Consider the following 17,460-nt stretch of genomic DNA (forward strand, 5'->3'; position numbering starts at 1 on the left):
ACTGGGCCCCTGGGGAAGGCCCTTAGCTGCTCAGTTGTTTGAATAAGATACAAAATATTAGTCACTCATGGATAAGATCATATGCCAAATGCCATAAATGTAAATGTGAATGGTTGTGTACCAGAGGGCTGCATTAGGATTGGGATCCCGTGGGTCCCAGCGCAAATCTCACAAGAGACTTTAACATTTTTCCTAAGCCCCCAAGAAGTTTTGTATTCTCCCTTTCTAATTTTTTTTTTTTTTTACTTTTTACTACTTGTCAAGTCAAGAGGCTTTTGTATTGGATATTTTTGGAGCTGCAGTTTTTGTATATATATTTTGTGCTTTTGGAATTTAAAATAAAATAATCTGGCATTTCCACCGTTTTTGAGACGTTCTGCACTTGGGGTTTCATACCTTCCTGTGGCAGACTGCTAGAGATCCTGCCTCTCACCGAGTCGACCCTGTTCAAGCCCTGATCCTGACAGAGTAAGAGCACAGGAAAGAAATAGGTAGCTGTTTTCCAATAGTTTAAAGTCGCTAGTCCCAATTGATAGACATCATACAACAGACTAAATGTCTAAAAAAAAATCTCCTAGAACACTGGTTACAATTGATAATAAAAATTTAATTGATTCCAGCACCCTCAACGATGTCCGTGTAAATAAATTCATATTGCAAACAAACAATATATAATTTTCCAGGTTTTATTCTATACTTTGTTATAATGCAAGTTTGAGTTAGTTCACCTCTTGCTTCTGATTAATACATGAACTAATAATGAGTTTGTCGTTTGTTTATGTATTAATTCATGCAATGTGTGGAGACCAGTCCGTGCCACTGAGGATGATTCTGGATCATCAGCCTAAAGGTCCATGAAGTTACTGAGAAACTCAAAAGCTATGAGGATACATTTGGACAGTAATTACCATCAACAGTCTTCTACAATGGCCCAGGACCACAGTTTGCATGAACAGTTCTGCATTTTAGCACCATTTACTGAACAGCACACCTCAACAATAATGGAACTGTAATGAATGGACATTTGGTGCCACCCAGATGAGGATGGGTTCCCTTTTGAATTTTGTTCCTCTCAGGGTTACATTCTTTTTATATAACTTTATAACCTCTTTTTCTCTGTAAAGCTGCTTTGTTAAAAGCGTGATGCAAATAAAAATTAAATAATAAAAATGTATAAACACATCTTAGAAAAAAGTGTTACCGATTTAGCATTAGACTACATTTCATTGAACAGATTCGAGGAAGCAGAAATCCAGACTCTATATGAATTATGGATCTCTATGTAATTTTATAAGTGTCATGTCACAATACCATGATTTACATGACTTTACATAACCTGCTCCGCAAACAGAATTCTATCACTTGCTGCCACTCAAAGGGCTAACTGTAATTAATGCTGACGCGCATCATATCCTTACTGACTGCATCGATTTATCATTGATCCCAGCCCAATTCTGTGCCTGCAACTTCAAATTACCCAAAGGATGCAGGTATAATATTTATGCAGAATGGGCAGTTTTACATGTTGAACAAGCACTTCTTATAAAGCAGCTGTGTGAGTCAGATAACAGCACCACTGGACGCAGGGTTTATTTGCCTGTGTAGTTTTGTTGACACCTGGAGGCTCCAATGTGTTTTATCATTGCAAAACCATATCCTTTTTTATTGCCTGATATTGATGTACATAAGTGCCAGTCATATCAATAATGTACTGCTTAACCTAGGATTTACATGGAATCATGGTTTTTCTTCTTGTTCCTCTATTTATTGCTTATAAAGAGACACATGCATGTTTATTGGTTTATATGCAGAAACTATGTAGTTTAACGATATGAAGATTTCCTTAACCAATCAAATATATAAATGTACAAAAGTTACATTTTTATTTTCATTGAAAAATCCTACCTTAGCATGAATATCAGTTTTACACACTCTTGGCATATGGACAGAATGATTCTTCAAACATTCATCTGAAATGTTTGTTCCAATCATCTTGGAGTATCTGTCTGTGTTTCTTAGCATTGAGGACACCAGTAACTGTGACCGAATGTCCAACTCCATATGCAGCCCCAAACTCTCAATGAACCTCCACCATGTTTCACTCTTGCCTGCAGACCCTTATTATTGTACTGCTTGTCAGCCCTTCAACAAACATCTTGCCTCCTGCTACAGCCACATTTTTGAAATTTTGACTCATGAGTCTGGAGCACCTGCTACCATTTTTCTGCACCCTTGATCCTCTGTTTTTGTGCATAGTTGAGTAACTTAGCATTGTTTCCACATTGTGGGTATGGCTTTTTGGTCTCTTGCATGAATACCACATCTAACCAAACCTCTCCAGACATTACATGGGTGCACCTGGGTTCCACTGGTTTCTGCCAGTAAAACCAGTGGAACTGAGGGCATTGCTGGACATATTCAGTGTGGAATGATGTGTTACTCATCTGCTGCAGTTTTCTTGGCCAAACACTGCATCTACAATCCTCAACATTGCCTGTTTCCTTGTGCGTTTTTAAAATAGCTTAAACAGCACATATTAAAACCCATAGTCTGTTTTGAAATATTTGCCAGGAAAGACATTGCTGATTCTGGAACTACCTTCATGGTGTATGAACTGTGGCATGAAATTGTGTTCCAAATCCTCACCTCAGTAGCAGAGTTAGGCTGTTCCTCGGCCAGTTTGAAGCCTCCTACACAGCTGTTTCTGTTTCTGGTAATGACCATGTTTTAGCCTACATATAAAATTGATGCTTATTAGCACCTGCTTATATATAATTGGTTAATCATACACCTGACTCTGATCATACAAAAGCCCAGACTTTGTGTAAGTGTAAGAAGTGTTTCTCCTCTGTGCATTAACTTTCCATTTTGTTAATTTTTTCCAACTGCCTGAAAGTTTGTGTTTGTGTATATATATGTATAAAATATTTTTACTGATAGATTTACAGAGAGATAAAATATCACCAGAAGGAATGTGCAATAATGCAATAACTCTTGAAATGAAGATCATGATTTGTGCTCCCTGCCAAAAAAAGGGCCCAATGTAAATCGTTTAAATGTAATAAAAATAATAATAAATCTTTTAGATAGAGAAAGCTTTTATTTCATAGGCATCCGCCCCACAGGTACAGTAGTTGCGCTTTCACAAACCACATGTTATAATTTACAGCCACCTTATCCTTGTGCACATTCCTCACATCTATTATACTGCCTTGCCTGCATCCACTATTGCGATGGTGCTTCTGCAAGAACAACAATTTTAGCAATTGGCTAAAATCAGAGGTCTCCACTTCAACTCAATCATTAATTCAATCATATGTTTTAGGTAAGAAAATTATTAATATTTTCTGTGCCACTTCTCTTCCCATGGTGTTTTCTTACATACAAGGGGCTGTAACTGACTTTTCAGTTGAATAGTGTGGCATGTTTTTGCGATCATCAGTGGTGCACAAGAGCATGAATTGCCTTATCCACCTCTTTTAAAAGCATTTTCCTATTATGACTGATTGGGGCCACATTATTGCAATTTATTGCTTCTCTCCTCTGCAATCTCAGCTAGCTGACAATTTGGGTTTTAGTCAAACTTGTGTTTTGCCATTTTCAGAAAACATAATTAGATATACAATTTCCAATACATATGACACGGAGGGCCCCTGGTTCAATCTTTAGCTTCATGTGTTTTCTCTGGGTTCTTTGATTCCTTTCACTTTCAACAAAATCATGCAGGTACATTTTATTAGTGGATGGCAATAAAAAAAACACAATATATTTACCCGATCAGAGCATTTTCATTTAGGGAAACTTTTACTTATTTTAAAAAATGTAATGTGAAATATCATGTTTTATTCCGCTTTCAGAGAAGCATGCCATTCCTTGTTTTTAAATGAAAATACATACATTTTGTTAATTTAAAAACTGTCTTGAGCACATAAGCATAACTGCACATTTCTATGGAGTATGGGTTCTCTCACTATGTGTAGGTAGCTATAGAAAGCTCTCCTTAAAAAAGTCTGTTGTGCTTACATTCAAAAGCAAGTATTTTTATTTTTCTGTTTATTTTTTTACACTCAAGTAGAAGTGTAAATGTTAATACACATTTAAGCAGGGGATGTATCATTAGTTTTTAACTCAGAAACAGAAATGTGCACGCATGCAGGTTGCACTGACGTTCCACCTTAAATGTATTCATACCTCTTCTGCTATATTCCAGGAATAAACTGTAAATCCATGACCTTTACCTGGATAAAATCCTAGCGGAAGATGGATGAAGGAATTTTCCGTACAGCTCCCACACTACATGTAGCCACCCATAGTAATGGGTTATTTGGTGTTCGTCATATGATGACTGACAATAAAATGTATTAAATGCGTCTGGTTTATTTTTTTTCAAGAAATCACACAACACAAATCTCTGATTATCCTAAATGAGCATTTGTTTTTCCTAACCTATATTTTTCTTTCTTTATTATTTTTATTTTATTTTAATGACAAAGTAAATTTTTGCATTTCATATTTTTCAGTAACAGATGTTATAGCGGTGAGAGATTTTATGTCACATTTATGCTATAAATTAGAATGTAGCATTCAGTTATTCATCTAAGTAATTACAAAAGCTTACCAAAGATCTGCTGTAAATCTAATTTGCTACTGTAGTTCTGTATGTAATACACTGTATACACAAATACACTGTTTTTATTACAGGGGAGTGGTAGCTCTGTGGTTAAGGCTATGTGTTACTGACCAAAAGGTTGGAGGTTTAAGCCCTTGTTTTACCAAGCTGCTATTCTTGGGGCCTTGAGCAAGGCCCTTAACCCTCTATGCATCATGATGCTGTTTCATGGCTGATCCTGCACTCTGACCCAAGCTTCCTTACATCGCTGGGATATGCGAAGAAGAATTTTATGTGACAAGTAAAAAGCCCTTTTCTGAGGGTGGTGGAAGCTTAAGGCATTGGACTTTGGATCTGAAGGTTGTTAATTCATATCCCAGCCACACCAAGCTGCCATTAACCACATAGCTGCTCAGTTGTATATATAAGATAAATGTAAGTCAATTTTGATAAGGATGTCTGCCAAAATGCCATAAATGTAATGAGCAAGAGAAATGTATCATGTTATATGCAAGTACAGTATATGTAGATGGTGGGTACAAAAGCAAAATTTTTTTAGAATTGCCAGTCAAAAAATTCAAGCTAAATCCATGGAAACCAGACAAAAGAGCAAGGATGCATACATGAGAGAACATAATTATGACAAGAACAACAAGAGACAACAAAAGACAATGAGGCTGTACATTCTGCCATGTGACATGCAGGGACTAACATAACATTGTTAAGTGCCGATTTTGGCAGAATACTGCGATGGTCCACAGAAGTTAAGCATCCATTAATCCATATCCAATCTGGTTTTTAAATACAAAAAAACAGAAATATGCATCATCAGTGCATCATATTTTTTTCTATAATTATGGTCTGGACTTGTTTGCCAAGGTCATTATAACACTAAGTGCAACTGCATTGTGTCAGTGTGATGTTTGGAATTTTAAATAACTACAAATCTGAGCTTACACTTGACGTGGTGGTGTGAAAAAGCTTTCCATTCAAAAATCTGGCCAAGCCATGAATTTTGCAGTTTTTCATAATGTAACGCATGCTTGAGGAGACCTTCGTATTCTTCACGCTGCACACGTCCTACATTTGCTCTTCTAAAACTTTCAACTCAGAACAATTTAAAAAAGATTGACTGAGCGAATGCTGGAGATTGATTGATCGTTGAGTGCATGCTTCAGCGTGCAGCAAATGCTTTTCACCCTGATGATTCAGGTTGAGTATTACAATAAGCAGAATGAACCTGAATATTATCTCAGTAACATACTGTATTAAATCTGGGAGTAAATTTAAAAAGACGGATTTTCCTTGTCTGTCACAAACTGTGCTGATTACATTTACAGAGGGAATAAAATGTTTTTAAATAGAAGGGATGATCAGGTTTGAAGCATATAAAAAAGTGAGACGTAAAATGGATTTTGCGCTTTTATTTTTTCTTGTTCACTTTGATTCCATTCGATGTTTAATTCTCTAAACACATCTCATTTTTTGTTTAACAACATTAAATATGTCTCTTTTTTGCTTCTAATTTGTCCAAATTTAATGTGGATTTGAAAGGTTGGAAAAATTTATATGTGACCAAGTGCAAGCCTACACTGGGTTGCTGGTATCTGCATTAGTGTACATGTATACATCAAAAGCAGAAGCAACAGGATGAAGCAAAGCAGGATGTTTTGGATCAGTCGGTCCATTGATTACCCTTTCTTTACATCCAGGAATTGTGGGAGTTGTCCCTTTAGACAATACATGCCAAGCATGCCAAACTGGCTAAACACTGTATTAAAACTCAATGTACACTCCATCCAGCTCCAAATATGAAGGTGCACAGTAGTGTGAAAGCACCTGAATGGGTAAAATATAATGTTATTATTGTTTTTTTCTATGTTTGCCCTGAGTGAGGAACAGCTGAAAATGAAGGTTACCCTGTTGGCCTTCAGCACAGCTTTTGGGACTCACAGCCAAAAATGCCCTACCTAACTTAAAATTTTAACAGTGTTACAATGTTCCTTATAAAAGTGGGCTACATACACAATTTAAACATCTTTACAAAGAAGACACTGTCCATTATTTAAAAATCCTGAATTGACTTTTTTCCCTTCATATATAAATACATGAAATCAATCCTGGAGCAATCCAGAAAAGTACTGGATTAAAAGCCACATGTCTCATTAATTAATATTTTAAATTGAATGAAGATTTTTATTACAAATTAGATTCCTACAAACATTTATCTGTGACTATGTCTGATCCTTTTCTCCCTCCCCCTGTTTGAGAGACTCCTGCTAAACTCAGGTGGCCATTCATACTCTATTCATACAGTCTACATATAAATAAATGGCTGATCAGTAAAGGCTTTTGTTATACATGTTTCTCTATTGATATTTATTTGGCATTCATATTGATGACCAGGTAGACAGACAAACTATTTTTTTACAGTCATGACCATTTATATTGATGTGCGGCCATTTTAATCTCAACAATACACACACACCCACACACACACTTACTTTTCAAGCATTTCTCTTATAAAAACAAACGGGCAAATTAACAAATACAACCGATAACAAGGTATAAAACTGTAAAGGGAGATGTACAACTGTAAAAGGAGACGTAAAATAGCATCTTTGTGCCGAACTGAGAGCTGCATCACTTCCTGGTTCGTCACACCATGTGCTGCTTCGGCCAATTAGAGTTTGTAAAGAGTAATAAAACTAAGACTCACCCACATGGGGAATAAAATCCTCCCATATAGCATTAGAATCCTGCACTTATTGGCTACATTTTAAATTTTTCCCAGATTTTGTTTCCATAATGCTACTGGCTGGAAATAAAAAGTTTGAAATGATAGGTGGTGCAGAAAAAAAAATGACACGTCACCTGTGTATAGTGGAGACTCAACCCGCTATTTATATATATATATATATATATATATATATATATATATATATATATATATATATATATATATATATATCCTCCTTTACTATAAACCCAAAAATATCCTGCTGTTAATCATTTACAATGATGTTGTAGTGAGCACCAGAAAAGACCACAAATGGTCTTTTACTTCAATAAGAAAAAAAGGAGGTGTTGATCTGGAGGAGGCCACAGCCACCTACCAACTCATGGCTGCCTATTAGCCCCTTGTCATTTTCTGCAACATCATGAATGTAAAAGCTTTTAATTAATTTGTATTATGGTGAAAAGTGAACATGGACTGTAATGGGTGACTGGAATGACTGGAATATTTGCATACATAGCATTAACTTTAGTTCAATCCTTGAAACAACTGAACTTTTTAAGGGTTTGTTTTAGTAAATAAAGAACTTGTTCTTTACTAATGTTCTGCTGATGGTCTGTTTTACTGTCAGGCAAAAGAACGTGCCGGAAAACCGAAGTGCAATCCACAAAGGTTTTTAATGAAAAAATAAAGAGCAAGGCAGAAAACGGCAAAACCGCAACAAAACTCCAGGTTCAATACTCCTGGTAAAAACTATGGTCAGACAAAACACACAGAGTCCTGTAACCAATAATAATCCTAAACAGAGTGCTACGGTAGCCTGACAGTGTTCCTTAGCCTAAGCTGTAGAACCAACAAAGAACTGGTGGAGGAACGGGGTTTAAGTAGCATGCAAATTGATAAGGGCCAGGTGTAGCTGATTAGTATGTGGGAGAGCTGCTTGGAGTGATAGGTGGAGGTGTGGCTGGTGGATCCCTGACATTTACACACAAAAAAATCCTTGTTTGAAATTGTGGAGCTTTTCCTGGGGTCAAATTGGACCTGAGGATAATGCATGTTACTATTTTTAATAAAATTAATGTTTATTCTTTTCAAATGATCTAATTAACAAACATCTGGTTTTAGAAATAAAATTACCCCAAAAATATATTTCATGCCAATTTTAGGGAAATTAGTGAGATTGTATGTTGATTTGTAAATTGCTACATTAGGTATTTTAGATTTAGAAAGGGATGGGGTAGTGGGTGGGGGTATATATTTTATTTAAAAGGATATTAAGGTAATCAGCAAAGAAACATAATGTCCCCAATACATAAAGATAGGGGGCTGGTGGGTAAAAAAAGATTTAAATTGCTGAAGGAAAGGAAAGGAAAGGAAAGTATTTTCTTCCTCTATTAAAATAAGTCATCTATTAAACAGTCTAAACCTAAAAATGATTATAAATGTTCTTTAATTTATCTCAAATAATCAATTCACACAAAAACAAAGTTTTTTCATTCTTAACACATCCTCTTCTAACCTGAATAAGCATGCTCAGACACACCTGTTTATTTCTGTTTGATTTTTGAGACCCAATTCATAATTTTCACAAGATTGCACTTAGGTGAATAATTTGCATGGACCTGTTTAGAACTCTGCAGATCTAGAGCTATCAGGGCAAAGCAATACATCTTTCTGTTAGCAGCCTGCATTTTTGTGCATTGTCGCACCATGTAGGAGGTTTAATTCAGACACGTTAGCTTTGCAGGTTTATTCAATTACCACATTTCTATTGACTTCTCAATTAATGTCATTCTAAATGTCATTATCACACACAGTAAATAGTATTGACCGTCTCTAGCACCGTATGTTGGACAGGTTTGCTCTTCCTCACCATCTCTTAATTTTCTTGATCAAATCTGCTCTACTAATTTGTTGAGAAATTGTGGTGGAATACATTTTGTACAAGGAGGAATGCGTAGAGAAAAAGAGGAATGGAGTTAATTGGAGAGGACATTTGTCAGATCTTGAAGCAGGCGACCAATTCAGTTTATTGCAATTGATTCCATCATGACTAAACACACATTCCTACTGAAAGCTATGTAGCTGGGTATTTGTCATCCACTTTTACTTTTTCAACCAATCAGTCACATTTAAAATGGATTTTAGTCCTGAAGGTTCTTTTTACTTGTTACATGTACATTTCAACACAGTGAAATTCTTTCCTCGCATATCCCAGCGATGTTAGGAAGCTTGGGGCAGAACGCAGGGTCAGCAATGATACAGCAGCCCTGAAGTGAAGACAGTTAACGGCCATGCTCAAGGGCCTAAAAATGGCAGCTAGGTGATACCAGAGCTTGAACTCCTGACCTTCCGATCAGTAACACAAAGCCTATGCTACCTTAACTTCCCACACTTTTATTGATTTCATGCCATTAAAATGTCTTGCTTTCTTTCCAGAGCTGCCTGAAAATGTGAAATGCTGTTTATTTACCTTGGAACCAAAAAGAATATATGCAGTATATAAAAAATGCCTCAGAAAACTTTAGTTAACGTATTTGAATTTAAAATAGCATCGCCTTCATTTAAACTTTTTCCATTTTTTTTATGCATGACATTCTCATATGCATATCTTGTCTGGCACTGTTAAAAAAAAACAACACCTCCTAAAGCAGATTGCACACTTTAGGATCAATGTAGAAAAGCCTTGTAAGGATTTAATTAGCTGTGAGCAAAGCGTAGCCTTCTCACTGTTAATTGACTCCCATGGGCATGTGAACCTGTTAAATAAGGGATAGCAAAAGAGCAATATGAAATCAGTTCCCTTATAAAAAAAAAAAAAAAGTATATATATATTTTTTTAAATCAGCTTTTTTTGTTTTCACTTAGCTGTAAATATGTGTGTGGTGTGTAAGTGTATCCTACTGAGATATTTTATTTAATTTTTTTTTTTTTTTTTACAGTTTGTCTAAAATATGCACATTTAAACATATCCTTTTTGGACATAAGTATTGGGACACCTGACTGTTTCAGCTATACAGTATGTGGTTCTACTGCAAACTCTTACCATAAAGTTGAAGGCACACAATTGTAGAATATCTAAGGATTTGGTAGCATTAACTTTTCCTTTCAATTAAACTAGGAGATTCAAGCATGTTCCAGCAGGACAATGCTCTTGTGCACAAAGCCACTTCTATGAAGATACAGTTTACATGGATTGGAATGGAAGATCTTGAATAGCACAAACCTATTTAACACTTGTGAACTGAAACATGAACACCCCAGGCCTCCTCACCTCACCCGCATCAATATGTGACTTTGCTACTGCTCCACAATCCCACTCCAAAATCTTGAGCATCTTGCTAGAAGAGTGGAAGTTATTATAACAGTAAAATTGGGACAAAATGTGAAATTAGATGTTATAAAAATTTACAAATTCTGTGTCCACAAAAGTTTTTGTCTATATTGTGTTCAATAGGCAGTGGTAGAGAGAAATGGTTTATTTTGCTTAAAAACATTTTGTGCTTTATAATAGTATTTTCATTTTGGGAAACTTTTATTTCATTCTATTTTTGAAAAGCAAGTCATTCATTACTACTTTGAAGTGAACACATAAATTGCATTAAATGAGCACAATAGTAACCCAATCGTTCTCATGAGAGTTTTAGAGTAAGGGCACACACACACACAGACACACAGACACACACACACACACACACACACACACTGAACTCTAAAGCCGAAAAAGCCAATAAACGCTTCCATTCTGCTGTAATCTTGCATTTTCATGGTTGCTTAGGGATTTGTAGCAGGACAGAGACAAAATGAAATGAAGTTTTGAACTTAATCAAAGACACAGACAAGGCTTGAGGGAATACCCCACCCTAAATGCCCCTTTAAATTTTTTATTGAGAATTTACCTCGTGCCAGGAAGTATTAATGGGGTTATAGGGATGAAATTAACATTAAATAAGATTTAGGAGAAACAAAAAGGAAAATATAACTTTTAGACACTGTGCAGTTTTTGATTTCCGAGTCATGAATTCTGGTCTAAAATTAAAAACAACATCTGACACATCTTTGGCTGAAATAAAATGCTTTTGAACATAGCAGACTGGCAAATAAAACACAAAAGAATTAGAATAGGAAATTTTACAAAGTGGTATCAAAAAATTTAGAATATGGTATATTTTTTAAGAAAGAGGCAGGGGGAAAACACAGGTCAAAAACAGATCTGAAAATACAGACCAAAATTTCAAAAGTCAGCAGACAGAGCAATGCAGGGAAAATAAAAAATCAGAGTCCAACAAACAGTCAAAAATCCAAAAGCCAGGAAAACAGAGAACAGCAAGGAGATCCAAAATCAGCTATCAAAAACAGTCCGGAGTTCATGCACCACAAATGAGAAATAAGGGGGAGGTCAAAAACACAAACCAAAAACAGTCCAACCCATTGCAGAGGCAGAGCAGAGCAGGGGTCAGGATCAGGAACAGGAACAGGAACCGGAATAGGCAGGGTGAAAAAAGTACTCTCAGGGATATAGGAAGCCAGTGATATATTCTGGCATCGAGTTAATGTCTTTGTTAGCGTTAAATATTGGGTGGTGCTGAAAAAAGGGCAAGATGGCCGGCGACCTGAAAGCGTGCACCACAGACCCAGAACTGCGCACTGCGAAACCAGTGCTGAGAGCCCAGAAAACCTTGACAGCTTACACAATGACACCTTCAAAATGGCCCGCTTGCACACCAAAATAGCGCCCAGAGATCCCCTTAAGGAAATCGAGCAATGCTTTGGCGTTCGCTTTCACGTTGTCCACACTCTGAATCGTGTGTAATCAGTCTAATGGAAAGCACAGGTTAAGGTTAGGGTTAGTCTTTGCAAACGCACTGCTCCCGGAGAGCACTGCCACTTTTGTGGGGCTGCTCGGCAGGTGCATCCCCAACCCCAACCCAGGACATCTGTGTGCCAAGAGGTCCAGAGACAAAGCTCGTACTCCCCTTGTTAGGGATCCTGTGTGACGCTCAGTCCTGACATGGGACCTTCTGGGGATCTTGCCCCGGCGCCCTCAGGGAGCAAGTCTGTTAACTCTGCCACATCCAGTGCATGAGCACCTAAGGGCATGGCCAGATCCGGTGAGTGCTCTCCTTGCTCTCCGTCCATTGAATATATGGCAGCCTGGGGAGCTCTGCAAGACGTGTCTTGGTGGGTCCTGCGCCCTGTAGACAGAGACTATACGATTCAGTTTGCGCCTCGTCCGGCCCGGTTCAATAGGGTGTGCTTTACCCTGGTAAGGCCCGAGCAGGCTCTGGTTATGGAACAGGAAGTGAGCACTCTCGTGAGCAAGGAGGCTATTGAGTTGGTCCCTCCAACACAGTTCTACAGCCGGTAGTTCATTGTTCTCAAGAAGGACGGAGGGTTGCGTCCTATTTTGGATCTACGTCAGCTGAACCGCTTACTCTTGAGACTCAGGATGCTGACCCTGAATCAGGTCATGTCTCAAATTAGGTCAGAGGACTGGTTTGTCACGATAGATCTGAAGCATGCACAGGAAATACCTGAGGTTCGCTTTCAGGGCCGAAACTTTCCAATATTGGGTCCATCTGTTTGGTCTGGCTTCTCACCCCACACCTTCAAAAAGTGTGTGGATGTGGCTTTAGTCCCTCTGAAACTTCAGGTCATCCGCATTCTAAATTATATTGATGATTGGTTGATATTAGCTCAATTGGAGCAGTTGGCAGTCTGGCATCGAGATGTCGTTCTAATTTATATGAAGGAGTTGCTTAGGTGTAGTGTGGGATTTGACCCTCACCAATCACTCACTGCAAAGCAGTTCCAGAGATTGCTGGGGCTGATGGCAGCAGTGTCCAATGTGATTCCACTTGTCCTCCTGCACGTGAGACTCATTCAGTGGTGGCTCAAGACACAAGGATTCTCTCAGAAAGGCAAGCCACTTCACACAATCAAGGTCATGCGACATTTCAGGCTCGGTTTGTGCTCTAAAGATTTAAAACTTTTTTTTCTTTGTTTTTTTTTCTTACCTTACTGTTTCATTCATCAAAATACAATTTTTACCATCCCCCTGTTGCATCCTGCATTTGGGTCCGCCTTCGAGTCGCACCTCCTGACATTTCACAAATTTATTGCCAACTTCGCTCCTTAGTCTGCAAAGAGCTTTGGACTAAAATTAATATGCTTAGTTTTACTACGATGGACTGTATTTCCCATTTACACCGTAATAAATTTCCTAGTTACACAATTACAACTATCTGGTCCTACCTAGATGAGGATGAGTCCTATTTTGAGTCTGTTTTTTCTAAAGGTTTCTCAAGGTCATTTCAAGGAGTTTTTTCATGCTGCCTTTATTACTGTCTCTCTCGTTATGGATAAATGAATAAAGGGTAAATTTAAACTTAAAATGCATTTTGTGGCAATGTCCTATAATACAAATTATTTAATTGTTATTTTCCTACTAGGAATTTGTATTTTCAGAGTTATTCAACTTAAAGATACTGGCCACAGGTATAAAAATAAATAAATAAATAAATAAAACACAGTACATCTATAACACTGTGCAGCACACTTCAAAGTGATTCAATAATTTGTACAGTTGTTTTTGAATGGTGATGTGAGCTTCAAGGGGAAAAAAAGAGCCTTGCCTCTTTCTCATTCTCTTTTGTTGGTTCAGTCAGAAATGTAGTTTTCTCACTCTTCATCCTTTCCAATCATCACATTACTGATCCATGGTGGGCAGGAAATCAATAATAATACATATCCTGTCAGGTCTTCTGGTGAGTAAGGGACTCTGAGTGATTGTTTTATAAAGTAAGGAAGACAGATTGTCTGTTTGGGTTAAGGGTGTGGCGAAATACCGATATAATTCTACAGCAAGATATAAGAACCCAAGGTGTTTGTGCACAGTATTGGAAGATTACTGTCACTGTTGCTTGTTTAAAAAAAAACATTTTTGATAATATTACTTAGATTTATTGTATATATATATATATATATATATATATATATATATATATATATATATATATATATATATATATATATATATAAATAACCCTCTTCGGTGTGCTCCCCCAATTGTCTCTGCGTTGTGTTTGAATGAAGGATGAACGAGGAGGACACCACGATTGTTGAGTCAAACAGAGCAGCTTTCTTTAATTAGGCTTCTTTATCCAACTCAGTCACTTTCACAGCAGAACCAACACTGACACCGCCTTTTCACAAAGGAAATAGAACTGGCTCATTACAATATCCAACATAGATACATATACATACATACACACATTTATAACACATTTGATTTACACTAAATATGGATGTGGCTACAGCTAAATAGTAAGTCATGGTTCACAAATTCACTAAAAACCAAAATTAAACTACTGCATGTAACAGACAAATGTTGGCTGTAGCCAAAATAAAAAGAATAACACATCACGACATTACATAAAATATGCTGCACCACATGGAACACAGAAAACATGCAAGAAATAAAATATATAAAACAATCCATCCAATATAATTTCACAAACATTTTATTAAACCCTTTGTAAAACAATATATTTCTTTGAATAACATGGATGGCTAACCTAATTGGATAAATTTAACATATATTATTGAGAACAGTGAAAATCCTTCTAACCTTTTCACAAAGGAAATAGAACTGGGGGAAACAGCTCCACCCTTGCGAATAAAGGTTTAATCCACTAATAACAAAGAACACACAGCTCCCTCCAAAGGCAGGGAGAGCAAATTACACTATCCCTACACATATATATATATATATATATATATATATATATATATATATATATATATATATATATATATATATATATATATATATATATATATATATATATATACAGTGCCCTCCACAATTATTGGCACCCCTGTTTAAGATGTGGTCGTGGACTTCAAAAATTCTCCTTTTTTAAAACAACATAGAACCCAAATGCAAAAAGAGAAAATCCAACCTTTTATTTAAGTACATTACTTTGGTGGTAAAAAATCACACATTTAGAAAAAAAAAAAACTTGAAATCATGTGTGCCACAATTATTGGCACCCTGATGTTAATACTTTGTACAACCTCCTTTTGCCAACAAGACAGCACTTAATCTCCTCCTATAACATTTCACAAGATTGGAGAACACAGAGAGGATTTTGACCATTCTTCTTTGCACAATCTTTCTAGATCATCCAGTGTCCTGGGTCCTCTTATGCACTCTTCTCTTTAGCTCGCCCCACAGGTTTTCGATTGGGTTGAGGTCTGGGGACTGAGATGGCCATGGGAGGACCTTGAGTTTGTGACTGCTGAACCACTTTTGTGTAGATTTTGCCACATGTTTTGGATCATTATCCTGCTGAAAGACCCAATGACGACCCATCTTCAGCTTTCTGGCAGAGGCCATCAGGTTTTTATTTAAAATATCCTGGTACTTCAAAGCGTTCATAATGCCATGCACCCTAACAAGGTTCCCAGGGCCTTTGGAAGAGAAACAGGCCCACAGCATCACAGATCCTCCACCATACTTCACGGTGGGCATGAGGTGCTTTTCGGCATACTCATCTTTTGTTTCGCCAGACCCACTTAGAGTGTTTGTTGCCAAAAGCTCAATCTTAGTCTCATCTGACCAAAGCACACGATCCCAGTTGAAGTCCCAGTACCGCTTAGCAAACTCCAGGCGTTTACGTTTGTGAGTGTTAGTGAGAAAAGGCTTTTTCCTTGCATGCCTCCCAAACAGCTTGTTGGCATGTAGAGGCGTCTGATGGTTGTTTTGGAGACTCTGTGACCCCAAGATGCCACTCTTTGATGCAATTCTGTGACGGTGAGCTTGGGAAATTTTTTTACTTCTTTACCATCCTCCTCACTGTGCGTTGTGGCAAGATAAACTTGGGACCTCTTCCAGCCTTGTTTGTCACTGTTCCAGTTGTTTTAAACTTCTTAATGATTCCTCTGACTGTAGATACCGGCAAGTTAAGGCGCGTGGCTATTTTCTTGTAGCCATTGCCTGACTTATGAAGGTCGACACACATCTGCCTTACTTGAATAGTGTGTTCTCTTGTCTTTGCCATGTTGACAAATGGGTAAGAGAATTAGGCCTCTGTGTCACGTCATATTTATACCCCAGAAACAGGAAATCATGAATTACTAATTAAAAGTCCCTAGATACCCTCACCAACATTAGCAACTACAGAAAAATATATAAAAAAAAAAAAACAATTAAATTTTTCAGAGGAATTGTTAGGGGTGCCAATAATTGTGGGACACATGATTTCAAGTTTTTTTTTTTTTCTAAATGTATGATTTTTTTTACCACCAAAGTTATGTACTTAAATGAAAGGTTGGATTTTCTCTTTTTGCATTTGGGTTCTATGTTGTTTTAAAAAAAGGAGAATTTTTTGAAGTCCACGACCACATCTTAAACAGGGGTGCCAATAATTGTGGAGGGCACTGTTTATACATATATAAGGTATATAAGGGATTAAATATTGGGGATTAAAATATTTAATCGCGATTAATTGCATGATTGTCATAAGTTAACTTGTGATTAAACACAATTTAATCGCACATTTTTATTTATTTTAAAAATACCTTAAAAAAAGACAGATTGTCTGTTTGGGTTAAGGGTGTGGCAAAATACTGATATAATTCTACAGCAAGATATAAGAACCCAAGGTGTTTGTGCACAGTATTGGAAGATTACTGTCACTGTTGCTTGTTTAAAAAAAAAAACATTTTTGATAATATTACTTAGATTTATTGTATATATATATATATATATATATATATATATATATGTATATGTATGTATATATATATATATATATATATATATATATATATATATATATATATATATATATATATATACATATATATATATGTATATATATATATATATATATATATATATATATATATATATATATATATATATATACATATATATATATATATATATATATATATATATATATATATATATATATATATATATATATATATATATATAAATATAAGGTATATAAGGGATTAAAATATTGGGGATTAAAATATTTAATCGCGATTAATTGCATGATTGTCATAAGTTAACTTGTGATTAAACACAATTTAATCGCAC

At 36.4% G+C, this 17,460-nt stretch overlaps 1 long non-coding RNA gene across 1 annotated transcript; it reads right to left on the bottom strand.

Annotated features, from left to right (window-relative positions):
- Window positions 1-14,467: 14,467 nt before the first annotated feature.
- LOC124390505 lies at window positions 14,468-15,078 on the bottom strand. Its single transcript, XR_006926751.1, has 2 exons — window positions 14,977-15,078; window positions 14,468-14,551 (listed from the first exon to the last, which is right to left on the bottom strand). It is a non-coding gene; the product is annotated as an uncharacterized LOC124390505 (long non-coding RNA).
- Window positions 15,079-17,460: the final 2,382 nt, after the last annotated feature.

This window comes from Silurus meridionalis, chromosome 8 (genome assembly GCF_014805685.1).
Source record: "Silurus meridionalis isolate SWU-2019-XX chromosome 8, ASM1480568v1, whole genome shotgun sequence".
NCBI classification, from domain to species: Eukaryota; Metazoa; Chordata; class Actinopteri; order Siluriformes; family Siluridae; genus Silurus; species Silurus meridionalis.